At 33.5% G+C, this 26877-nt stretch overlaps 1 protein-coding gene across 1 annotated transcript in view; it reads left to right on the forward strand.

Moving 5' to 3' along the window:
• Positions 1-26877, forward strand: part of LOC126760257 (uncharacterized) — a 460595-nt gene that overhangs the window by 203772 nt on the left and 229946 nt on the right. The window contains exons 5-6 of the mRNA XM_050475749.1: positions 1941-2268; positions 10156-10294. The gene's annotated coding sequence lies outside the window, so the exon portion shown is untranslated. The remainder of the gene's footprint in view (positions 1-1940; positions 2269-10155; positions 10295-26877) is intronic.

Below are 26877 nucleotides of genomic sequence, written 5' to 3' on the forward strand. Positions count from 1 at the left end.
TGTGTGCGTTGCAGCGTTTGCCTTGGCGCCCAAATGTATGCAAAAATGTTAGTGTCAATGTATCAATTTTTTCCACGTCACCTCACTGCTGTCAACTGCATGCACTAACAATGTTTCGGTTATTGGCAAAAATAGAACGCTCCGAAAAAAATTGCTGGCAATCAAACAATCAGCCAAAGCAAAGGACAATGTTGCAACACACGCCTTTCAATTGACACAATCAAGTGGATGCCATGCGCACATGTATGAGTGCCTGAGTATATGTCTAACAACAATGGCGTGCATGACAAAGCATCGGCTGACAGCGCGCGAAACAGCAGTGTTGCACGTTAGAAAAATGTTCGAAACAGTGCGAGGAGGAATGTGCTGCAAATCTCTATCAACCTGTTTTTACTCACTCCGAAGCAGCATGCGCTCGTATGCGGAAAATGCTTGAAAAATGTCAAAAAATTTGACATCACTTGACATTTCTGTCAATTATGCCAAACATGTCGCTATGAGTCAGACAACCGTTTATTTTTTCTTGGCCCCTTCACACACTTTCGTTTCCATTTTGTGACACAGAGTGTAGCTTTTAAGTCAACACTTCAAAGGAAAATGTGCGGAAAAGAGAATTCCAGATTGAACTGTGCTCGTAGACGTACATACATACAGAGATACATATGTATGTATGTATGCACATACATATATACGTAAACATGCTGGGGTATTACCGTTTCCGCTGGGGCAGCAAAAAAGCGGCTAATAAACAAATGTGTTGATTGAAAAAGGCAACTGGGATAAAAAGGCTTGCCAAACCGGTTAAATGAAAAGCCGGGTACTTGACAGAAAGACTCCTTAATTAGCCAAACAAATGCAAAAGATGATAAGGTGTAGTGGAGCGAAGTAAAAAAAAATTGAAATGAGGTTGCGTGCGAACATACATGTTTGAAGGTTTTAAAACAATTTAGAATGAAAACTTTAAACTTTTATAAGCTTTTTATATGAAATTTCATTCTTCATTTTGATTTTTGTTTTTATTTAAAACGCATTCTAAAATTGTAAACAATTGTCGGCATAAAATTTCGAATGGAAAAAATTAATTTATGTCAGTTGGAATTTATAAAAATTTTTGGTATAATTAAATTTTTGTAGTTTACAAGCAATATTATATACTATACACCTTCAGCCTCGTATAAATATTCAAGGAGCCAAATGTGATTTTATACCAGATATTATTTTGTGTTTGTTTTAAGGTTCCGACTGCCTACGTATGAAATCACTTATATTTGAGTTTATACCAGTTTCGACCAGTTTGAATAATTTATTATTTAAAGCCATTAGTTGAACATATCGATTTCTAAAATTTATTACAACTTTTAGTATACATTTGCTTGAATTAAATACTTAATTTTATACCAGTTAAAGTTATACCAGTTGTTGGTATAGTTAAATTTTTGTAAATAACAACTAATATCTAATACTAAACACCTTAAACCTTGCAAAACTGCTTAAAAGCTTATTTTTACTATATAATAGTTTTATATGAAAAATTTAATTGGCAACACCAGTCTTAAAATTGTACCAGTTGTTATTGTGTGTTTGTTTTATCGTTAAGACGGTATACGTAAGAAATCAGCTATATTTGTGTTTATACCAGTTTCGACCAGTTTTAAAAATGCAGTAATTTAGGCTGATTAGGTTAGTATTTGGGTTTCTAAAATTGTAAAGAACTATAATGTCCGATTTTTTAGAGTAAATATTATATTTATATCAGTTTTTGTGTATATTTGACGTGATTAGATAAATAATTCAGTTATTTTTAAGTATTTGACTTCCAACTATTTTTGTAAATATTAATACACATAAATATGAATAAATTAGGTTGACGGGATTGCCACTTTTTACGTCTTATTACTCAAATTGCCTTTTTAATTATATTTTTTCTATTTTTCTTTCAGCACCAACAACTTCAAAACAAAGCAAATGTCACTCAATACAACTGAAAAATACGATGAGAACATGAGAATGAAATGTTTATCCGTTTGTTACAAAGAAAGGTCTTGGGCAGGCTCACAGTTGCCAATTTTTAAAAAGGCATATGAAAGGAAAAATTACTTAAAAAATAATTTAATGATAATAAATCTAAAAATGTCAAGTGAAATGATGTATAAAAAAGTGTAGTGATAAGTGTTAAGTGGAGAAGTGTATAAGTGAAAAAGTGAAAAAGTGTTAAATGAAAAAGTTTACGAAGCACGAGTGTTTCCAGTCCAGTGTTTTGCGCAAAAGGTAAGATTTTTCAAATCACCAATTAAAGTTATGATTTTTTAAACTTATTGGTCTTTCCTCAGATTGAAAATTTTTGGTACTTAAAAAATTTAATATTTTGTCTAGTTATAACAGTTTTTAAATTGAAATTTGAAGGTTTAGTAAACTGCTTATTTACTCTTAAAGCGGCCATAAAACATATATTACGTGGTAATTGCGTTATTTTCATTTATACCAGTTTAATTTTTTTATTTTTTTGCATCATTTACATTTAAATTGTTTTTTATTATTACATATTCAGTCAAAAGCATTTTATAGATGTATTTAAATTTATACTAGTTTTTAAAAAATCATTGGCGCTTTTAAGCAAATTTGAAAGGAAATTAGCAAAATGTTCATACAAGTTTCGCTTTCTAAGTGCTAAGTTGCTTTTATACCGGTTTACATAATTAGTGACAATATATGATATTACTTCTTTAAAAGAATGGTTCTACATTCGCTTATCGTGCCAAGTAGCTTTTATACCAGTTCATATACATACATATATGTATGTATGTAGATATAGTACTTTCTTTCGAAAAAACGTGATTCCAACTTACCCAAACACTATTCTCAGTAGTTTAATTTATATTTTTTATAATAATAATTCTGCTTGCAATTTCCTTATCAGCCGAAGCGCAAACTCACGTGCCTGCCTAGTGAAGATAATTTATCTTAAATCTCAAAATTATTACATTGTGGCATAGGCATGTGAACTGTGGCAAGCCTGTCTGTGGCACATGCCTACTCGCATAACAAATATGTGAGATGCCATATTTGCGTGTTTTGCCCTGCAAAGAAGATATGGGCATATGTGCATAGAGGCCTTAAATTGCGTCGAGATGTATGCTTCATTTGTTAGGAAGCGGGCGCTCATTTTCACTGCATACGACGATTTTAGCATGCAATGGGCATAAAATGATTTCATTTTCAGTTTTTTATATATTTTATGCTTTTTATCTTTGGTTTTCTTTTGGGGAAGGGTTGCATAGTCTGTGCACTGAATATATGACCGGTTTTTTGGCTGACCGTTGCGTTGTCTACTTGAAAAAGGTTGTCTGCATTTTTCGGCCAATTTGCGCGAATTCTGTGATTATGGCATTGTATGCGAAAAAGCGAGGTGAAAGAAATGCCAGAAAAAGCTGCACATTTTTCCGCAATTTTCCAGCAATTTTCCACGGAATTCATTTCTTCATTCCGTCAGTATGTGTGTGTGTGTGCGATTGGCATAAAAGATGATGAAGCCGAAGCGATGGCCTTACGTGAATGGAAAGATAAGTGAATGGGCGTAAGCTTTTTGCGCTGAAAGCCAGCCGTATATGAATATGTATGAACAAGCCTTATTCATGGGTCCACGCGTGAATTGCTGCAGTTGCTGCGAATTTCAGCGCGACGACCTGACCACGCATCCATGGCATGACGGCCTGATAATTTTCCACGCTCCGCACGCGTTCCCTTTTCAATTGCTCGTGGGCTTGCATTTATTTTACTTCATTTTCTTCGCTTTTGACTCAATTTCTGTTGCATATTTATTCGATTCGGCAAGAAAAGCGATTGCGCGCAAAAGTATGCAACATTTCACTAACGATTTAACTCTTATGCGCCGCGCGTACATTAAATACATTAACAAGCTTTCTCGGCATTCGCGAAAATGCCCGCATTTTACTCGTTAATGGCGGTGTATTAAATTTTAATCGTTGCCTGCGACTTGCAGCGAATTTAAGTTCGCGCCCTGCCTACATTCAGGCGCCATGGCTTTCAATTTCAATTCTTATATCAGGCACAACGCAATTCGACGTATTTACTACGCTCCCCACCCCTTTAAGCGCCTTTCGCATACTTTCCACGCTGCCCGCGCACTCTGCAAGCTCCAAACTTTATCATTTTCCTCATTTGCGCTTCGCTTTTGTTCCGACGGGTTGTCTGCCTGTCTGCTTGCCAACAGTTGCAGTGAGGCTCACAATCGCCGGGCAGTTCGGCAACCAAGTTATTATTGCAGTTCATTGATTCCATTGGTGCATTGGTGCCCAACACTCAAGCGCATACTCACACACACGCAGTGCCAGTAGATTAAGTGATGAAATCCACTTTATCGGCAACTTGCCACCGCCGCTATTGCCACCGTTCAAGTGTCTGCCACACCAGCGCAGTCATTCGCATATTTTCTGCATTTTAGCCACACTTTGGTGGCCACTGCTGTTTGCTTTTGTTGCATTTCGTGCGCATTTCCCGTTCGTATTTTCTCTGCTGCCCTTAATTCTGGCATTCAATGTGAGTTTTCATAAGTAAATTAAGCGCATAAGTTCGATGGGATAAATTGAATGCTGATTGTATGGTGTGTATGTTTGAATTGGAGACCGCAGCGCAGTTTAAAGATTGAAGTTTAACTTTTAAATTTCTATTTTCGGATTTATACCAGTTTCAAAATGTGGTCTTTATATAGATTAGTACTTGATGTTTTTGACTTTAGCAAGCAAATAATAGTCATCACATATTTTTGGACTTTGTATACCAGTTTTCCTACGTCATTAACTAGTTTAGTTAGTTCATTATAGCAATTCTATTGAAAAAGTTAATAATCTTCCATTCCGCATAATTTTAATTTTATTCTAATTTACTTTAAAAAGTTAAATAAAAATTAGACCAGTTTGGAAAATTTTTAAATTTCACTGTTTAATACTATATTTAGTATACTACACTTATTTGCGTAATATTATCTTACTTAAATAAATTAGACTAGTTCCATATTTTTATACCAGTTTTTATGAAGTCTAGATATGGGTTGAAATAATTTTTCTCAGCCTTTCATATGCAAATTGCATTAGTTTAAAGTCACTTTTATAGATTATACCAGTCACATACATTAGACCATTTTTTATGTACTCACGATGTGCTGTCAAGTAAGTTGACCAATTATCTTTTATTTTATTACATTACAGTATATAAGTTTTAGTTTTAACGGCACATTAAAGACACAATTTGTAAACTGGTAAAATAATAATGGTTAAAATAATATAGCACATTTGAATAATTCTCTCAGTTCGGTAACGCATTAAGTTAATATTTTCCTAAAGCACTTTTCCATATGTGCTGCCCATTGAATTTAATTTAGGATCTCAAATCATGCAAATACAAAGAAATTTCCAACGCAATTATGCAAATTATTTCTGCTTCAATTGTTGCGGTTGCGAAATTTCAGCTGTCAAGAGCACACTAACACAAACTTAAAATTGCACGGGCATGCACATTCAATTAAACACAATGGAAAGTACTTACATACATACAACCGTTTCTATTGAAGATTGTTTCTATTTGAAGATTTCGCTTTTTTTCATATAATTGAGTAATAGGCGTAATTTTAAAGTTTAATCACTACCACATTATATTTCGTTGTTTTTTTAACTCAAAACAAATAAACAAGTATACCAGTTTCATACCAAATTTATTTTTCATTGTTAAACTTCAAAACAACAACGGTATTAAATAAACGAAGAACAAAATTTCAAAGTTTCGTTCGTTATGTTCCAATGTTAAAGCGCTAAAATATTAAATAAAATTGTTAAATATATATATTTTATACCAGTTTTGAAATTTTTTATATTAAGCTTTAAACTTAATGACGATTTTCTTTTAATATTAGGTGAGTACGAAAGTTATTTCTTGAAAGTTTATACCAGTTTCAAATATGTTAAATTAGTTTTTTTTTACTGCTTAAAACTTTTCGCTTACTTTTTTTTGCATAAATGATTAACCAAAAGTGCTAGGTATTCTTATACCAGTTTTAAAAATTCATGAGACTATGCCTTAAATTGAAGATGCTTTTTAGAGACAAAATATAATAAAAAAAATAAGTTTTAAACTTTTTATCATCTTAAAATACGTTAGGCCAGTTTGTTTTATTGCCTAAACTTTACGATTAATTTTTTCCAATTTCAGAACCGTAAAAATCTAAGCAAACATTAAAAAAAAAATTTATACCAGTTATAAAAATTATGATAAAATTTTTTACAGTTTTTACCATCTTATTTTGTTAATGCTTTGTTGGCTACATACACACTTTACATTTTGTTTTTCCTGTTGTACACATCATTGTGTCTTTAGTTGCCCAAATTTGCCGATAATTGGCGTTAAATCATGTTCGGCATACAACTTAACAATTTTCCAACCGCAAATGAAAGCACTTCCTTGGAAATACATAAGCGAGTGTGTGTAAGTGCTTCGTAACACCAATTACTGTCACATCAAGCAAAGAAAATTATTTCTAATGACTTTCGCTTAGTGCGCTTGTGCAAGCGGCCGTCACCTCGCCACAGCAGCCATTAAGTCATCATTAATTTTCATTTCTGTGCAATTTAATCAATTGCAATTCATTCTGGCCAATTATTGACGCGCCGCTGCCAGTGAACTCCCCAGTTACACGTCAAAACACGCGCCATCAAGTGACGCCTACTCAAGCGGCTTGTTATTGTTGGAGCATATTGTATTTATTATTGCCGCTGCTCGCTTACAAAAACAACATTGCATTGTTTATACACAAATATTAGTTGTTTGCATTTAATTTCTATTTGCATTTAAGCTAATTAATTATTTACCTGCTAATATTTGATTTTCTGGCAACTCGACAAATAGCAAATCAACTCCGCTCGCGCCTCAGCGGCGCTGATTGCCTGCGGAACGCGAACGATGTTCAATTGAGAGTCGTTTAAAACACACAAAGCAATTAATTAAGTGCTTAATTAATAGTTAAATCGAATCAGCGTAATTACGGATGCCAAGTTTGACCAGAAGAAATATGAAAATTTAACAGAAATGATGTTAGGTCTCGAAAATCCACCGAAATCCCATATAATACGAAAAACAATAAAGTTTTGATTGCACCGCGGAATGGAGAAACATTAAATTTCATTAGACGGCGAGGTTAGGTCCGGCTGATGATACAAACTCCATTTTGACATTAGAAGAAGTGTAGGACTTTGGTACGACCACGCCATCAATCGAAATAATTAGGATCTAGACATATCCTCCCAAAAATAATTACGTAACCGTTTCCGCTGGTTCAAGATCCTTACTTTTTCGTACAATTTAAGAGGAGCCCCAAGTCCTGTGCTTGTCAAAATTATCTTGATCTCTATGAAAGTTAAATACTTTGGCTTGAGTCCAAATCCAATTCTTCAGCAGTCCAATACAACTGCAATACAATAAGACATGTGAGTATACCAAAGCAGCAACTTTCCAATAGATTTCACATAAAGCCCCGGTTTTCCTTACTTGACACTGGATCCTTTACTGAACTGTAGATTTCAAGTTTAAAATCGGCTCCCCAAGCTCTAGTTGGTTATTGCTATATTCCACAAACGCATCTACCGCTTACACGCTTCTAGCCGAGTTTACAACGCCGTGTCAGTCGTTTACCCTTTTTGCCAATTAAGGATTCCAAGTGTAGCCAGGTCCTTCTCCACCTGGTCTTCCTCTGCCTCCCTCTGGACCCGTCGAATACTCTCAGAGCTGGAGCGTTTTCATCCATTCGGACGACATGACCTAGCCAACGTAGTTGCTGTCTCTTATTTGGTTGAACTATGTCAATGTCGTCGTATATCTTATACAGCTCATTGTTCCAACTCTAACGGTACTACACTGTATTATAAAAGGATCATTGCCGAGAGTATTTACGAAATTATTTAACCATTTACCTCATCCTTTATGTTTTTCAGTCAGTAGACTTGAAACTATATCTAACGAGCTCAAAATGCAGTAAAGACGTTTTAGTTCCAAAACTTTCGAAATAATTGAAATTGCTCCTTTAACATTAACATTACTGAACTTTCTCTCTCCCCACTCTCGCCAATGGAACCATCTCTTCACTCAAGTGACAATTGTCAACTTGTCAAGTTCCCTACTTGATGCACTTAATTGATATTCGGCGCGCTGTGCCAGCTCACTAAATAACACCGCACCGACTCTTTACGTCGAACGTCAGTGACCGCAATGACATTGACAGCTCTGTTTCACGAGTTTGAGTAGTGAAATATTTAAAAGCAATTCAACGTCAACTTAATTTAGTTTTGGATATGCATTTTAACGCAAATGACAGTGATTAAAGTGAAATTGGTTGATATTTAATGGAGGATTGATGCCAAAGTAATGCGGCGGAAAATGTGCACGGTGGGGTGGATAAGAGGGGTTAGTATATATTTGCATATAATGGAGAGTAAATGGAGAAGTCAGTGGCTAAATTTTGACTGAAAGTACATGGAAAGTTAATTACCATTAAGAATTAAATAATGATTGAGACAGGTAGAGAGAGTGATCTTTGACATAAGAAAGTAAGTGGGAGTGGCTGTACAAAGAGAAAGAGTAGCGAACTCTTTTGTAGATGAGAGAAAATAGTATCTTTTGGCTGTGTTGAATAATTATAAGATTGAACAATTTTAGTTATGTTTTGCATATTTTTTTTGGGTATTTCTTTTTAATATTTTTTTGGAATATTTTATTTGGTTATTTTTTGCAAATTTTTTGGGTATTTGTTTTGATGTTTTTTAGTTTTTGGATATTTTTTGGATATTTTTTTTGGTATTTTTTGATTACTTTTTGGATATTATTTTGGGTACTTGTTTAGGGTATTTTTTGGCATTTTTTTGGATATTTTTTTGTTACTTTTTTCGTTATTCTTTTTTTGTTATTTTTTTTTTGCTTATTTTTTGGGTATTTTTTTTTTGTTATGCACATACCATATAATTTTGAGAGGCATAGAAATTCGTTGAGGTATAGTTGTCCAACACGCAGTCAAAATGTCAAACTTGTCAAAATGTAAAAACTTGAGTTTGACGTTTATGTTCAGTTTTGTCTGGCTAATAATCGTTGACTGAAAATACTGACTAAATTTATTAAATAAAAATTGTTTGGTTTTTTCACATTTTATATAGTTTTTTTTTGTTAAAGACTACATGGAAATTTTTAATATTTTTTTTATTACTCTATTGCAAACTATTTTTTATTTTATTTAACGAAAAATTTACTTAAAAATTATTTGTTTTTATTTTTTCTTTGTATTTTATTTTTTTATATATACATATATAATTTTTTTTTATATGTATTTTAATTGTTAATTATTATGTTTATTAATATATTTTTATTTTTACTTTTTATATTTTTTTTTTATTTTTAAAATTTTTTTTAGGTACAAATTTTTTTGTTTTGTAATTGTATTCTGAGTATTGTGTTTATTCGATTTTTACCTCATCAAGCCAATTTAGCCCTGTCTTGCCACCAGCTTTTGCTTGGCCCTTCTGACACCAAACTCATTTGCCGGCGACCTCCAAGCTATACACCTAATCAATTACCTTAAATACAATAAATTCGAAGTTACATTGATTGACAAGAAAATTAAAAATTACGCTTGAAACCGAGCGTGTAGTGAACTTGTGACCTCGACGGCGCGCTTTTTTTTGCATATTCCGTCTTTAGCTGCCACTCAAGCAGCAAGTGTTGCAACTTCAGCACTTGATGGTCTTAAGAATGAGTGACTAACAGAAGGTGCTTCATAAAAAAAATCACAACAACAACAATCACTGCAATGCCAAACGAATAAATCAATAAATGTTATGGCAATTCTTTCGAGGACAATCTTTTGATTGCGGACCTAAATAATCTAAGCAACGAAAGAAATACACAAACAAACAAAGAGTGACACAAAAAGGGCTGAGCATTATTAATGCAAAATGGCTTTTTGTTAACTCATTACTAATATCTTAAATGTGTTTAGTTATATTACGTAAACTGTTATAAACTTTTTCATATTTTAAAAGAAATATTTTAATTGACGTAAATATTTTTTTAATATTTTTTTACATATTTTTATATTTTTTTCAGGTTTATAATTTTGTGTGTTTCGGTGTTAAATTGTGCATTTTAAAGTGGCCTCGAATAAATTTGTGTTGAAAAAAAAAATAATAAAAAGCAAAAATTGAAAGTTTTTATGGCAGCTCATTCGTCAATCAAAAATTTGCTGGTAAGTCAAGCTATACTATAATTCACTCGTTAGATATAAGTATGCAAACCGTTTAAAAAAAATTCGAAAAATTAAATTTTAAATTAGACACTGATTTTAGTTCGTTGTTGTGCCATAAAGGATTTTTCTCTATTTTGAATTCGCTCTTATATCATATTTATATTTTTTAAAAGCGTTTCGTTAAGTCTAAATTTGAGATGTGTCAGGTTATGTCAGGTCTTAATGTGTATTTTGCAAATCGCAATCTGATCTAAAACATTTTTGACAAAAGATCTGATGCACATATGTGGTTTTTAATCAAACTAAAATTTGTCGTGAGTTCGAAAATTGCTTAGAGAAGTTTTTGAAAAGTTTTTAAAATATCTGTCTAGTCAGTTTAGGTTATGTTAGCTTACGTTGAGAGGTCAATCCTATCAGAGATCTTGTAGCACTCCATTGGACATACAATTCGGTCTCATAGCGATGTGAGCGGGGCATCCAAACAAGTCTGATGATGAAGTAGCTTAATGCTATTTCTAGTGAGGACACTCGTTGACACACCTTGACTAGTTAGCGAGCTCAGCGCTAGTATTGTCGCTCTTCTGTCGTAGTAAATGCTCACCTCCCTGAAAGAGGCTGCACTTTGTAGCTGTACGTCTATCGCCACCTTAATAACAACCATTTTATTGGTCCGGTGACCTAAAGTTAAAATTCACATAGAGCTTTTTGCAGAAAACTTCCTCTTCTACCTACCCTCCTAGCTCCGACCCATCCGTGAAAAAGTTCACTGGGCTCCTACTTCAGTGATTCCTTTCCATCCACATATCCCCAGCCGGTAAGTGAGCAAAGTACAACCTTCTTAGCAGGTGTAGCTTTTCGACCGCCTTCCACCAGGCGAATACAACACAGAATATTATTGGCTTCACTATCTTTTCGTAGAGCTCTTTTCCTTATAGCTCCTCTACATCAATTAAGCTATAACGCATCCGATGCTTTCCTTACTCTCTACTCAATATTTGACCTTCATGAATGCTTTCTATTAATGATTAGCCCTAGGTATTTCAGGTTAACCGCTCAAAGCGATGAATAACACGTTTGGGATGTTATGCTTTCTAGTAAATCAAACCATTTTAGTTTTACTTAGGTTGACATTCCCCAGTTGAATATCGGTTGGCAATTATGGATTTCGCCTTTTAGATCCTTTAAGTCAAGCGCAGCTCTCTCTCGACCTTGCACCCACTCACTGAACTTTCCGGCCGCAGACTGAGACTTCCGCTTCATCAAATCACCAAATCATCTAAATTAAAGTGACAACACTTTCGATCACATGTTGACAATCGAAAATTTACAATTTCAAAATTACAACCAAACATTATCTACTTCAGTAGACCAACAACAATATCGAAAAATGTCATTTTTGTAGAATAACAAAAAACAAATGCTGCGTTGCGGCCTAAATACTTCACCTTGTTCAATATTATTTGCGTTGTCATTGTTATTGTTGTTGTTGTTGCACCACCTCTTAACACATTTGCGCTTGAGTTGCGAACGTGTCGGTTGTAAAGATAATTGTCAGTTTTCGAGGCGGCTTCGGTTTTGATTACGCGTTGCGGCAGCTACCAAGTGTCATACACGGCCTGACTGTGTGCCGCGTGCCGCGTCGAATTGACAGCGTGACGATAGGCAGCAACAATAAAAATAACACAAATATGTATGAAAAAAAGAGATAAATATGTGTACTGGAGTTAGGCTGAGTGCTGTTGGTGTTGTGATATTAAATCTGCTGTGGCGCGTGTTGCAATCATAATTACAACAACAACAACAACTATAAATGCTACAATTGCTTACATTTGTTGGATAACAACAAAGAATAACTAATAAGCCGATTTAAATGCATTTTATATTATTTGTTGTTGCTTTTATTTATAATTTCAGTTTTGAAAATTTGATGAATTATTGAATTGGTTGAAAAATATTAATATTTTTCCGAAAAGGTGTTTGAAGAAATTTAAATTCACATTTAGAATTTGATGAATATTTTTTGAAATTTTATATCAAAAATTTAAAAAAAAATTCATAATAATACATTTTTTTACAAATTTTTTATTCACGAAATATTAAAAAAAATTTAAACATTTTGTAAATTTTTTAACTTAATTTCTCATTATTTTAAATTCTCAAATTTTCTTTTAAATTATCGTTAATTTAATTTTTTTAATTATAAAAATCGTAAACAGTATTAAAAATAAATTTTATTAAAAAATATTTTTGATCTTTTTTGTTTTTAAATCTCAAAATTTTAATAATTATTTAACCATTTATTTTTTTTTTTTAATTTACTAAACTAACTTACAAAATTATAAAAAATTTTAAAAATAAATTTTATTAAAAATTTTTTTGAACTTTTAATTATTTCAAAACGTAAATTATTTATAAATTTTTCAACCATTTATTTTTTACAATAAATATAATAAATAAAATTATCAAAAAAAATCAAAAATTTTTAAATTTTCAACCAGTTAGTTTTTTCCAAAAAATTAAAAAAAGTGTAAATTTTTTCCTATCTTATAAAATTAAAAGAAATTTTATTTCAAAAAATATTTTTGAACTTCCTAACTTATATTATTTTTTACTTTTCAAAAAATAATTTATTAAATCAAAATTAAAAAAGACTTAACAAACTTATAAAATTATAAAAATTATTAAAAAGAAATTTTATTTCAAAAAATATTTTTGACCTTCCTAACTTATATTATTTTTACTTTTCAAAATTTTAATAAATTATTAAATCAAAATTAAAAAATACTTAACAAACTTATAAAATTATAAAAATTATTAAAAATAAATTTTATTAAAAAAAATATTTTTGGAAATTTTAAATGTCAAAATTTTATAAAATTTTCAACCAGTTTTTTTTTTTCAAAAAGTAAAAAAAAATATTACTAATTTACTAACTTATAAAATTAAAAGAAATACTAAAAATTAATTTTATTCCCAAAAATATTTTTGAACTTCTTAACATTTATTGTTAAAAAAAAAAATTATATACATATTATTAAATACTTCAAAAAATTAAAAAAAAATACTTAATTAACGTAAAGAATAATAAAAAATAAATTTTATTTGAAAAATATTTTTGAATTTATTATACTTTTATTATCTCAAAATTTTATAAATTTTTTACAAAAAATTTGCTTAACTAACTCATAAAATTATAAAAAATAAATTTAATTTAAAAAATATATTCAATTTTTTTTATAATTTTATTTATAATTGTCAAATTTAATAAATTTTTCAACCAGTTTTTTTCAAAAAGTTAAAAAATATACTTAACAAGCTTAAAAAATTTGAAGAAATTTAAAAATTAATTTATTGTTAAAAATATTTTTGAACTTTTTATATTTTTAAAATTTTGAATTTTGAAAATTATTTCGTTTTTTTACCTAAATAATATACGTAACTAATTTTTTAAATAATTTTTTGGAATTATTAAATTTAGTTTTTTATTTAGTTCTTTTCGATTATTTTTATTCATAAATCTTCGGCAATTTCCCTCCACTGCTATTTTTGAGCCTCTTGCAACCTCTATCACCCTTTTAGTGCCTCAAATTTCGGCAGTTTCACCCGTCGACTGGCTTCTTCCCAAGCTCAATGTTACAACACACCCGCCTCTGTTGTTGCTTTTCAATATTTTTTGTGGATTTTTATTTGGCAACAATTGAAAAATCTAAAAGTCGTGCCCATCGAAAATGCAAAGACAATAATTGCAAGTGTTGCAGGCGATTAAGTGTTGCAGTAGCGATTTGTGGCAACACTTGAATGGCTTAACTGGTTAATTGTCAGCGCTGCGGGCGTAAAGTTCGTCAGTTCAGCGCTCTGCTAACGCGGCTTGGTTGTTGTAGACGAATAAAGGAGGACTTGCAACGCTTGTGGCACGCTGACAGTGACTGACGCAACGGCCCTACCGTAGTGGTGGTGTTGCAATAACAGAGGCAGGCATTTAGTTTGCAAAAAATTTCCGAGGTAAAAAAAATATTTTTCGTAGTTACGAAAACTTACTTAAATGTGTTGCAGCGCGGCCTTGGCACTTTTGTTGCCATGCTAATTTTCACTTATGTATTTGTAAACAAATATTTTTTTTGCATTCGTAAATTTAAATTGCGGAGTTGCAAATCTCCATTTGCGCTTGCATTGGCCTTCGCTTTTTTAGGTTGATTTCTAATCAAACCGAAGCAGGAAAAGACGCTACACGGATTGTGAAAGGAAACGTTTTGTGCCCATCCTACTACCAACTTGATGAAAATTACTTGTCGCAAAAGCAAAACAATGCTTTTATTCGGTTTAATACTCACTTTGCAAGAGTCAAACATTCCAAAAACCCTTTCAAAAAAGCGATAAAAAAATTATAAAATATGTTTGGTATCCAGTTTGTAGGGAGCCATTCTTGCAAAAAGTATTTTAAAGATTTATATTTCTTAAATCTTTTTGGTTTGATACCCATTTTATAGGTTATATCTATTAGAAAACTTTCTTAATCATAATATTTTTTTAAATTATATACTGGTGGCAACCATTATCAAGCATCTTTAAGCCTTTTGTAAGGTTTCTGGATTGCTATTAAAGCGTCTATTCAAACAGACTCACCTTCATATGACATTTCCGTTTGTGGGGTTGCTTATATTTGTTCTATACAATATCGGAAAAATATTGAAAATAATATTTTTGAATAGGTAGCAACCCTTCTCGAGAAACTGCAAGCAGTAGGCCTTCTAAAATACTTTCACTTTCACATCTATGTATGTTGTAGGGCTTTTTATCTTATGTATTTTATTGTACTGCAATTTTTTATCAGCTGGCAACCACGTATACACATACATTGTACAGCCAACACTATTAACAATATTAAATGTTTTTAGTTGCTACCCGGATTGTACTGCCAGATCTATCATATAAATTATTTTATATAAAAATTTTAATAGGTGGCAACACTGTACATTTTTTTCAACTTTTTATCTTTATTAAAATTGCTTATTTTCTTCGTCTTTTCTTTAAGCATTTTCTTGTTTAAACTATTTTAAGAAGTGGCAACCCTATAAAAATATGGTGGCAACTCTCTTGTAAAATATTTACTGCTTTAAATTCTCCTAACTCTACTCTATTTTGTAGTCTCTTTTACTTTTTCACTCTTCATACTTTCAGCTTTTATCTTTATTATTTTTGATTTTTTTTTCTTCTTTTTCATTAAGCCTGTATTTTAACAAGTGGCAACCCTATAATACTCTTTAAAAATATTTTAAGCTTTAAACTTTCCGAATTCTATTCATTTTATCGAGCTTTTTGTTTTTTATTTAGTTTAAATGTTTAAACGGGTGGCAACTCTGCTTAAAAACCATGTGACAACGATCTTCATATTTTCAGCTTTTATCATTATTAACTTTGCTTATATTCTTCCTCATTTCCCTTAAGCATTTCTTTATTTAAAATATTTTAACAAATGGCAACCCTAAAAATAACTGGCGGCAACTCCCTTTAAAAATATTTTTTGCTTTAAACTTTCCTAACCCTACTAATTTTGTAGACATAATATGCTTTATATGCATTTATGCTTTATTTAATTTAAAACGTTTAAGTGGGTGGCAACTCTGCTCAAGAAATAGCTGACAATACTATATGAAACTAGCTTTAAACTTTCTTAACTTTGCTCTTTTTTTATACTTCTTTACCAATTATTTAATTCCAAATATATTAACAAGTGGCAACCCTGCCCAAAAACATCATTAAAATTTTATGTATTTTTTTGTTTATTATATTTTTGTCAATTATTTTTATTATAATAATTTAATGTGTTTTCCTCACTTCATTGCAATTTAATCACTTCTCGCGCATTTTAGTTGCCCCCATTACTCGTATTCGCCACAATTCAGTTCACAGTATTTCGTAAGCCATTAGCGCGGCAGTTGCATCATTAAATCGTTTCCCACAGTTTCGTTGTAAGGTGATCAGTAACAGGGCTCGTACAGTGACTGTCACTTCTTGATGCCGGTGTGGCAACTGTCAGCTGAGTACCGTTTAGTGTAGAAGAAGAAAACAAAAAAAAAATAGTGAAAAGCGGACAAATGAAACCAAAAGTAGTGCATTACATTTGAGCAATTACGAATTACGGATGAGTGATGACCATACAACAACAACGAAAATTAAACAAAAAAATTAAAAATAAAAAAATGCATTTGAATGAATTTCAAAAAATATAAAAAGCAGCAAATAGTTATCACATCAGCGGCAAATGAGCCGCGTTGAGTAATTCACATTATTTTTTGGGTTTTCTATTTTTCCAATTTTTATTTTTTCACACTTTATCTCGCATGTGTCAAATTGCCGCTGGCGGTCGGTTAATTGCGCTGGTTAGCAACGGCCACCATTGTCAGCGTGTGAGTTCCATTTACACGGCTTTGCGTTCGAGTTGCAATAGCAATGCTGCCGCGTCGCTTCAAGGTCGTCGGCTGTAGCGGGCGCCACTCGGAAACATTTCAGTTTCAATTTCATAGATCATTTCAATTACATTAGTTTTCGTTTGTTTCGTTTTGTGTACGAAATTTGTGTAGAAGAGCTCACATCATGCTGGTGGCAACGCCGATTGCTTGTAATGACAGAGGAAAGTGAATTTCCTACCAGCACAGTTCAGTTTTTTTTGGTTTGGCTTGAGATAGAAAAACAATTTAACTACAGTGTAGGAAGCGATACGCTTAGGAAATTCAGCTTTTGATGACAAGCAACAATTTGGCGGAGAAAATCGTAGACTCTTAGCTCCCACATAGTATGTTGGTTATGTAAGAAATATCGAAATAAAATGCAGTCCGCTCGTTTAATTTTCTTCTCTGTATTGAAAAATTCTGCAACCTTAAAATCTACATATTTTGTTCTTGTACTCGTGATACAGCCCACCTTTCGCTAAAATCCAAAATCTTAGCAACTGCCTACGAAATTTACTGTGTGAAGATATTCATGACAATTACGCCTATTATCCATATAACACAATTTTAAATAACTGACTCTTTCACTTCAAAGTCTACAAGTCTACCTCTGGTACTCTTTCCAAGCGACGATATTACCCAGAAAAATTACTTTGAAAATGGATTCAAAGTCTCGTAGGGCCGCAATAGCAAATGGCAGAATCCATGCTTGAAGAGTAATTTGGTAGTAGCACAATGCAGTGGTTTACAGACGGTTCAAAAACCACAGATGTAATTGGAGCCGGTATGATAAGACCACTTACCAAACTGTCAGTGCTTATGAGGAGGTTTCCAGGAATTTTTCAAGCTGCGGTCTATTCCTTTAGCAGATGTGCTGAGATCATTCCAGAGAGGAACTACATATCACAGGGCTCGAATTGTCATATATAGTGATAGTCAAGCGGTAGTTCAGGTTATCTCATCTGTCGAAATCAAATCAACAATGGTACTGGAGTATATAAAAGTGCTTAACAGGGTTTCTATTGAAAAAAAAAAACAAGGCAGCTTTTGGGATTTTATACATGTCACTGCAGGCTATGATGTGACCTGAACAAAATAGGTTATTGTTCCACAAATCAATGTCGCGTTTGCAACTACGCAGCAGAGTCACCTGAGTCCCTGGATTGCCCCGCCATTGCAGGAAGAAGGAGTCAAGCTGTCGAACAGTTGTATTCGGTGAGAGAGCGCATTACAACCATTAACCCAAGAGCTTTACTAAGCTTCTGTGACTTGACTGAGTTAAAAAATGTGTTTTTAGAACAAGTGAGGGCCCAGTAGTTGAAGCTATCAGAGTAAAAAGTATCACGAATTTTGTATATCTTTGTAAGGTATTGATTCATGAATATCCATTTTAACCCCTTTAAATTATTCACCGCCAGAAATATTGCATTTTTTTCAATCCTCAAAGCTCTTAACAAGAATTAATAAATTATCTGGTTTAGCTCCTCCTCGATGCAGTTTTTGTATCCTCAATCGTAACAGATCATCAGAATTTTAAGGGGGAAAGAAGTCACAGGAGACCACGTCTGGGGATTACGATGGCTGCAGCACCATTAATATGCTGTCTTTGGTCAAATACGGATGTTTCTGGCGGTTTGTTTTTCGAAGTTGAGTTTAACTGACAGTTAATATTCTTTATTGACCGCGCAACCCTTTGGCAAGAATTCATGATGCTCGACGCCCTTGCAAAGGAAGAAAACTGTCTGGCAAACCTTGTGATGAGCTTTGGTTTCCACGTCATAACCATGAACTAATGATTTGTCCTCAGTTAAGTCCCTCTGTAGTAGATTTGTGTTGTCGCGGACTGAGTCCAACATCTCCGGAGCAATGTCACGCGACGCTGTTTTTGGTCGAAAGTGAGCAATTGTGACTCAAACGTCGTGGCGACCCGGCTCATACCCAAATCTCTTCTTTATTGGCGTGGACATCGCTTACACGGTTACAGCCGAGTTAACAACAGCACGACAGTCGTTCCTTCTTTTCCGAAATTATTGAGTAAAATTTAATCGATAGTTTATATTTCCTCAATCGAATTCGATAACACGTAGTCCAAGAAAATTAAAAAAATTCGCAATGCTTTTTGTTCGAACTTCGGATCGGTCAATCGTCGGACGAGATGTCTAGTCATGACAGCATGCCCTTGTGCCAAAAATGGGTAAAATCGGGTCATTAAGCTCCTCAAATTCCCTCTACGAAATATAAATATTTTAGAACATTCGCTTAACCTTTTACCGCATGCAGCGGTCGTTATCCGAGATATCTAAATGAAATTCAAAAACATCTCTTTCTTAGGACAGTTTATCTTCTTGCTTAAAATGGATGAAATCATGGTAATAAAATGTTCGTTTTAATCCAAACTTAATTGTTTTCCTTCCTCACTTTCAAATTTCAAATTGAAAAAAAAAATAAATAAATTTCTTCTACAAAAATATACATTTCTAATCTGCATAAAAACAAAATAAATTTCAAAGCTTTCAGGGCACCTAAAATTCCGCTAACTCTCTTTCCGCAGATTCCGTTAACTGTCTTTCCGCTCACAGACAAAATTCCACACCTTTCTTCTTTATATGTGCACTTTGCAACTTTTTTTTACATCTTTTTTAATTTTTTTGTTTTTTTTTGTAATTTTTTGGCACCAACCACCTCTCAATTTTTGTTATTTACGCCAACTAAATTCGAAATTTATTGCGCTCTCCGACCAGGCAAATATGTCTTCCATCGACACTAACAAACAATTTATAATATTTTTGTGCGCATGCTATTTTATCCGTTTATTTATTTCAGCAAATTTTCGAATATTTCTCAAACTTGCCTCAGCTTTCCGCCCGCGCCGAAGCTGAGCGAGCGCAGGGCTCCAGCGCTGCCGGTTTTGGCTGGGGCAAACGAAAAGTTTCGCTTTTCACCTGTGAAACTAATACTTGTGTTTGAGTGCGCACATACGCGCTTCAATGGCTGTGCGCCAACAACAACAATAGCGACAACGGCGGCAATGCATTTTCGCACGCATCCATAATGAATGAATGGGTGAATAGGCGAAGTGGCGCAGCGGACCGTAGTGTTGCCATAATGCCTTCAAGTGGCACAGTTGCGAGTGTAGCACTCTGCACGGTTGTAGTTGTTGCTCGTTTTGTAGTATAACCCTTGCGCTCGTGTGCTGCCGCCGCCAAAGCGCCTAAAAGCACACAGCAAACAATTCATCATTTGCATTTAACACGAAGGCAAGCGCAAGCAGCGGCAGCAGACTCGTGGTGCACGGAAAGGCCGCCAGTGCTGCTCTGCATATCGAAAAGCCACTGCGGCAAATGCTGCATAAACTTTATTGGCAACATTGCTGTTGCAACAACTTTGAAATTTGCAATTTTCATACAACTACTATTTTCAGTACGCTTCCACTTCGTTTTTGAGCAAGCGTAGAAAAAATAGTTCGGAAAAGTTTTAGCTAGAAACCGCCGCGCTGCCCACTTCATCACCGTTATTGGTTCAATTTTGCTGGATTTACTTGGATTTATGTGTTTATGCGGCAAGTTTGATGTGCCACTGGCGTGAATTGCTGCCACAAAACGCCTTTTTTACAAGGCAAGTGCTCTTTAGCGCGAGAGAAGCGGTTTGAGGTGGCTGAGGTAGAACGCACAAGTGAAGCGAGTGAGTCGGTATGAGCTCGCAGACTCAAAGGGCGAAAGCGCAGACGAAACCGGACTGCGGGCGGCTCAAAGCAACGAGACATCGGTTGGGCAAAGTTAAGAGAGTATATGGAGAATAAAATAACTTGCGCGTTTGGCATTCGTAAGTCATGGCTGGCAAAGTAAAAAAAAACAACAACTTAGATCTGACATTAAAAAGCTTTGCTTGTTGGAATAGAATACAAGGAATTACTCACTTGAATAGAGACAACTTCACACTGCAAGAGTAAAGCTAGCGAGTCAGTTCCAAAGGAAGAAACCCAAAGTAAGCATGGCGTGGTGCTGTCTCTCAAGTGATATGCAAATCCGAGTCAGCCGGCCGAGACTGAGACGGCGGTGGCTTTTAGTGCAAGTGTGAGGTAGGCGAAAAATATTTTAAGCTGCAGCAGTATCTTCTACTGTTATTCAATGTTCACAGAGTTTAAAACAATCTGAATTTGGAGTCTCATTAATATTGCAAGCTTCTTGCGGCCCTTAGTTCAACACCTAATGTCGACATTTGCAGTTGCTTGAAATCTATGGAGGCTACAAGTTACAAAAACTCCATCACTAATTGAAATATGAAAACTCCATATCGCTGAGAGATCTCAGAATTCTATATTCGAGAATTTCTGGCTTGGTAGTATGTAGAAGCTTCTGAAAGCTTTTCTGTCCAGTGCTGTTTCCACACTCTTTTCTCCCATTTTTTTGCCAAACTAATTGTCTCTTCTTAACGCTCGCTTAAATTCGCTCACTATTTTTCACCTTAACATACTTCAAAACAGACATTTGTGTAAACAAAAATCTCAAATTGGCGCCGTTAAGTGCGAAAGTAGTCTCTGCATACCTGACAATTTAACGCATCTAAAGTTGTTTACTCCTCGGTGGCTTTTGAGTAGTCGGAATGGTAAACGTTATTTACATTTCGTTCATGCAGTTTGATGCGAAGACTTAAAAGCTTATCCCAAGTTGAATTTCAAAAGATTTTGAATTATTTTTACCATTTTCTTCTACTAATTCAGAATACTTATCGACTAGAAATTCGTATTTAAGTTTAATTTGTCAAATTTGTAGACAAAGCTTGGAGTTTTCACCAAATACTTTTCGATAATTATATAAAACATTTACCAAAAATTGCAAACCGGTTTTCGAAATATTTATAAAAAATAATACTTTTACTTCACGACGAGCTTTCACCAAAAGCTATAGCATAATGCTTTTCAATATCTAAAATCTTTCGATTCGATTTCGATTCTTATTTTGTGACTCGTTTTTCTCTTAGAAGAGGTCTGAAGAGCTTTTAGATGATACTTAAAAGCTCGAAAAAGCTTCCAAAAGTAGGAAATACAATAGCAAAAATATCACTAATTAAATCTGTTTTTGCTAAAATACGTACAAAGAAGTTTATATAATTGTTTGGCAATATTAAAAGACCCGAAAAAAGCTGTTTTCTACAAGAAATTAACTATTTCTTATAATATTGATCAAAGCTTTAATTTTTTTATTCTATAATATTAATCACTTAAAATAGAGCTTTTACTTAATATTTGAAAGCACAAAAAGGTCTTTTTGGTAAAAAATCGACTCTGTTCTTATTATGATAAACAATGTTTTCAATTATTTATAAACTTAATTTTTGAAATCATTTATTCTCTCACAAGAGGTCTTAAGAGCTTTTTAATACTTAAGAGCTCAAAAAAGTTTTTTCCTATTTCTTATAAAATTTTTTTGTGTTAATAACTGTATTTTATTCCTTCACAAACTTCCCACGAGCTTTTAGCAAAGCTTTTACTATTCTTTAAATATATTTTTATCTCTTTGTTGCCGATCTTTGAACTTTTACGAACTTCTCTGGTTAGTGTAACTTATCTAATCCCATTTGCAAGCAAAAAAGTGTATTTACTTTTGTTAAAAGCTCTCAAAGTCACAATTTACAGCAACAAATTTTGTTCGCGAATTATTCATGAGCATTTCAACCCCTCTTTATAACCTTTAAGCAGTTGCCTAGTATAAAGCCCATAAAACTCGTTCGAGGAAAACAACCCTTCACAACTGCATTCGGACAACAACTGTAAAACAACAATTAACCAATCAGTATGGCATTTATAATTAACTTGTTGTCTCTGTGAGTTATCACCGCTGTTTTCACTGACACAAGGGTTAATGCGGACAAAGATTAGAGGGAGACACAACGAAATTAAGTCATAGCTTTATCGCTTCCCCGGAGGTTGACTTTCGACGACTAAAAATAATTACTTTTAACCCTCGCTTTTGAGTTTTGAATCGCCGTTTTTTGTACGCATATATTTATTGTTCGTTTTTGTTGGCGGAATGGCTCGGGTTCAATGATATAAAATTTGTTTGGAAAAGAAGCGCACTTCCGTAGTTAAAACGCAGATAAGGAGTGCATTCGCTTGTCATTTATAAGGGGAAGATTAATGAACAAGGAGGGGTTGCTAGAGTAAAATGAGGGGAATTGTGTAAACATTGGTAAATGTAAATGTGGTAAAAAAAATACGAAGTACTATTCTAAGTTGCTGTATGAAACCATGAATAAATTATTTGGACCCGTAGTCCTTGCTGACGTTTTAGTGTATATTGTGCGAGTAGTTAAACTTAATTGAAGTCTCCTATATAACTGAGATAGCTTAGCTGGGTAGAAATTCGTTTCAGGTCCATCAGACTGTCACTAATTCTCAAAGCTCTTACTAAAGTTGACACCGCGCTCATTAGCTAGCAGCCATTAGAATATAAATTTCTGAATAAAATTCCCACTCAACAGGTAAACAGCCAGCGCGACCTAAAAATGTCGTCACCTATTTTACACCTGCGGCAACCAGAGTTATTTGTATTATTTTTGTTTTCATTGCTTTACCGCAAAAACCACGCGCTGCGAGCTTTCGAACTTAATTCACAATCCACCGCTCCAGTGCCACTTCCAACGCTGACAGACTGACCGCGAATTCATAATGAGCTTGCGGTTGGGGTTTTACCAAGAGCAACAGCCACCCACAGACGCTCGCACATGTAAGTCCATTTGTACAGTGCTGCCCAAAAGCATAGCGCCATTTGGATGACTGCGTGCGTTTGTGCTATGTGCGTGTGTGCGTAAATACTGGCAACCACAATCACGATTACCATTATATTGATTACCAACACCAATAAGTGTGTGAGTAAATATTTTGTTTGACTTGAAATGACGAATCGAACAAGCGAATGAGGGCGATGAATAATAAAAAAAACACAAAGCGATGAAACATTGTGTGACAGCGCATGAATAAATGAATTATTTAGTGGCATTCAGCGCAAACCGGTGAATCCTTAATATGGTTTTATTGATTTAGAACCAAAAATTGCTTAAAAAGTAAATTTTCAAAAGTTTTTTTGATTTACCAACAAAAAATAAAATTTTTTTTAAATCTCAAAACTTTTTATATACATTTCTTGGAGATTATTTATAACAATTTTTTCCTTTAAAAATTAAAAAAAAAAAATTATTAAAAAATTTGAAAATTTTGTTTTTCAAAAAATTTTAAAATATTGTTTTCGAAAAAAATTTAAATTTTGTTTTCCATAAAATTCAAAATTCTTTTTCCAAAAAAAAACTTTATTTTCCAAATTTTTGTAGAATTTCTTATAAATACATTTTTTTATGAAAACAAAAGTTCCTATCTTGACCTGTTAATTAAATAAAATTAATTTGTAAAAAATCTGAATATTTTGTTTTCCAATTTTTTTTCGAAATTTTAGTTTCCAATAATTAAGAAGACCTTTGTAAGAAAAAAAGAGCTCCAATGTTGATCCGTATCTCATTTTTGTCTTTCCTTTACTTTTAGCCTCACCCTTCCTTCAATCTTTTGACATATAAGTATCTCTAAGAACCAGCTCTATGGCTTTTTTCCCTCTTTTACCTTTGCATGCTTTCTCTTCCTCAATTTCATTAACATCAACCGATAAAATACATCACCTTTGTTGGTTCTGAGATACCGTTCCCTTCATCCCCACAATTCCTCCAACAGCTACCAATCAAATCCTGCCTCTCTCTTAGTTTTCAGACATCGTGGTTCAAACCCAAATTATCGTCAATTGTAATTCAAGAAAAATCTACACTTCGCTCTTTTGTTATGTTGCTTTCCTCTCTCTGAAATATGGTATCCTCGAAGTAAACCTGGTTGGACATATACATATGTCCCGAAGCTTCATTGAGTGCTTGGAGCATTTTAAGCTCAACTTGCCACTCATATTGCTCATTTTGTTGCTATAGGAATAGAAAAAGAATCTTGCAATAGCCATGAGGCTGAAAATCTGAATCCTTTCCACTTAAGTAGAAGACAATGTCGTGAGACTGAACCTCCATTTTCATCGTTTCTGTTTTCGGCCTTAGTCTCCTCTTAAGACAGTTGCTTCAAAAAGAAGTATTACTTTAGGAAAGTAAACTAAGCAATCATTCATTGTCTTACTCCTCGAATCCTCATGCTACTTCGAGCCAATTTTAGCAGCCAGAGCTTGAAAGTCACATATCAAAGTTACAACCACTTCCCCTCCGCCGGTTCTCCACTCTTCCATCATGCTTCGCAGTCGACTTTAACACCTGCGTTGAGCACTGTCTTCCGCCTGCGAACCCATACACACACATATCTTTGCACACACTCATGAATTATGCACGATTTTTCCTGATGAATTCAGTAAAGAGCGTATAAAAACCAAAAGCAGCAACAACAACAAACAAATAAACCGTATAAATAGGCGCATTTCAATATGAGAAAATAAATATATCCCGCATATAAGCCGGCAAGCAGTTGAGCCCAGGAGTTGCGTGAAGATGGATGACTCAAGGACTTGAGCGGTGAGAGCTTGCGGGCTCAGCGTGTGTCGGCGAGCCGTGTGCATAAATAAAGTTTATAAAACGCATAAATTGCATAGCAAATGAGTTTGTTTTACCAAAAGCAGGTATTTGCAGAATTTATTATTTTATTTCATTTGAATAAATGTTGTAAATATTATTTAAAATTTCCAAGATTTGTTGCCATGCAAGACAGACTAATGCGCAACTTGCCGGTTGGCTAAATAAATTGGAATCATATGAAAAAAATCATATTTTCCAATTTTTTCATGCATATAAATTTTTTAATTAAAAATTTCTGAGTTGTCAATGTTGGATTTCGTTTCATCGTGAACCTAACCAGCAATGTATGGACGCAAAATATTGCGGCAACATGTCGTAGTTTACAAAACCATGAATCAGAAAACTTATTAACTTTAATAAATCTGTAAAATAATGCTTTTATCAAAATTTTTTCTTTGCTGCAAATTAAAATGTTACACAAGTTTTTTCGCAACTTGTTGCTGAGCATGTAAAAATAATTCGAGAACTTATTCTGTTTAATTTTCAAATCAATGATTTTTTCAGAAAAAAATTTGTGCAACAAATGTGTTGCGCCAATGCCAATCAATATGTTGCTGATAATAAAAATATGAAAAACTTATAATGTTTAATAAATCTTCAAAACATTGTTTTAATAAGAAAAAATTATGTTGCTGCAACAAAAAATGTTGCGCAAATTTTTTCGCAACATGTTGCTGAGCATAAAATTTTTATTTTTTATTCTAAAAAAATATTTTGAAAATATAATATTTTGCTTTTGCAATATCTGTCTCCCGCAACATGTTGCTAAGGTACTACAAAACTACAGTTAATTCAGTCATTAAACTCAATTCGTTGCGCTAATCAGAAATCACAGCTTTCATCAGGAAAAATATTGTTGCTGCAACAAAAAATGATGCACAACCACATATACCAAAAAAAGTTTGTGCAACATTGTTTGTTGCAGCAACATAATTTTTCCTTATATATAAACAATGCTGCTGTTCATGACAAATAGATTCGAAAACTTATGTGGTTTTATAAATCTCGAAAAAGTATTATTTATCAAAAAAATTTATATGTTGCTGCAACATAAAATGTTGCACAACTTTTGCAACATGTTGCGGGGCACAAGTTTTTAATTTTTAACCTAAACAATTTTAACAGCAAAATATTTTGCTTCTGCATATTTTCATAAAATTTTTGCTTTCCGCAACATGTTGCTAAGGCACTGCAAAGCGTAAATTCGTTCATTTATTCAACCCAGTTAATTACGCTAACGAATAACCGATAAATTCACGGATATTTCAGTCAATTCGTACACAGCAATAATTCTTTCCTGCTTTTTGAGCGCCACAGGCACTAAATAAAGTCGGGAAACAGCGAGCGCAGTCACGCGCTCGATCCGCAAGAGCTCTGCAATCAGCTATATGTTGCTGCGTAATTGCTTGAAAGTGGCAATTCATGCCATAATAAAGATATTATTATCCTGCGTCGGCGCTGGTGCACTCCGCAACCGCATCCTGCTTGGCTTACTCGTTCATTTTGATATTTGTTGACTGCCAGCGACGG

This window comes from Bactrocera neohumeralis, chromosome 5 (assembly GCF_024586455.1).
Source record: "Bactrocera neohumeralis isolate Rockhampton chromosome 5, APGP_CSIRO_Bneo_wtdbg2-racon-allhic-juicebox.fasta_v2, whole genome shotgun sequence".
NCBI lineage: Eukaryota > Metazoa > Arthropoda > Insecta > Diptera > Tephritidae > Bactrocera > Bactrocera neohumeralis.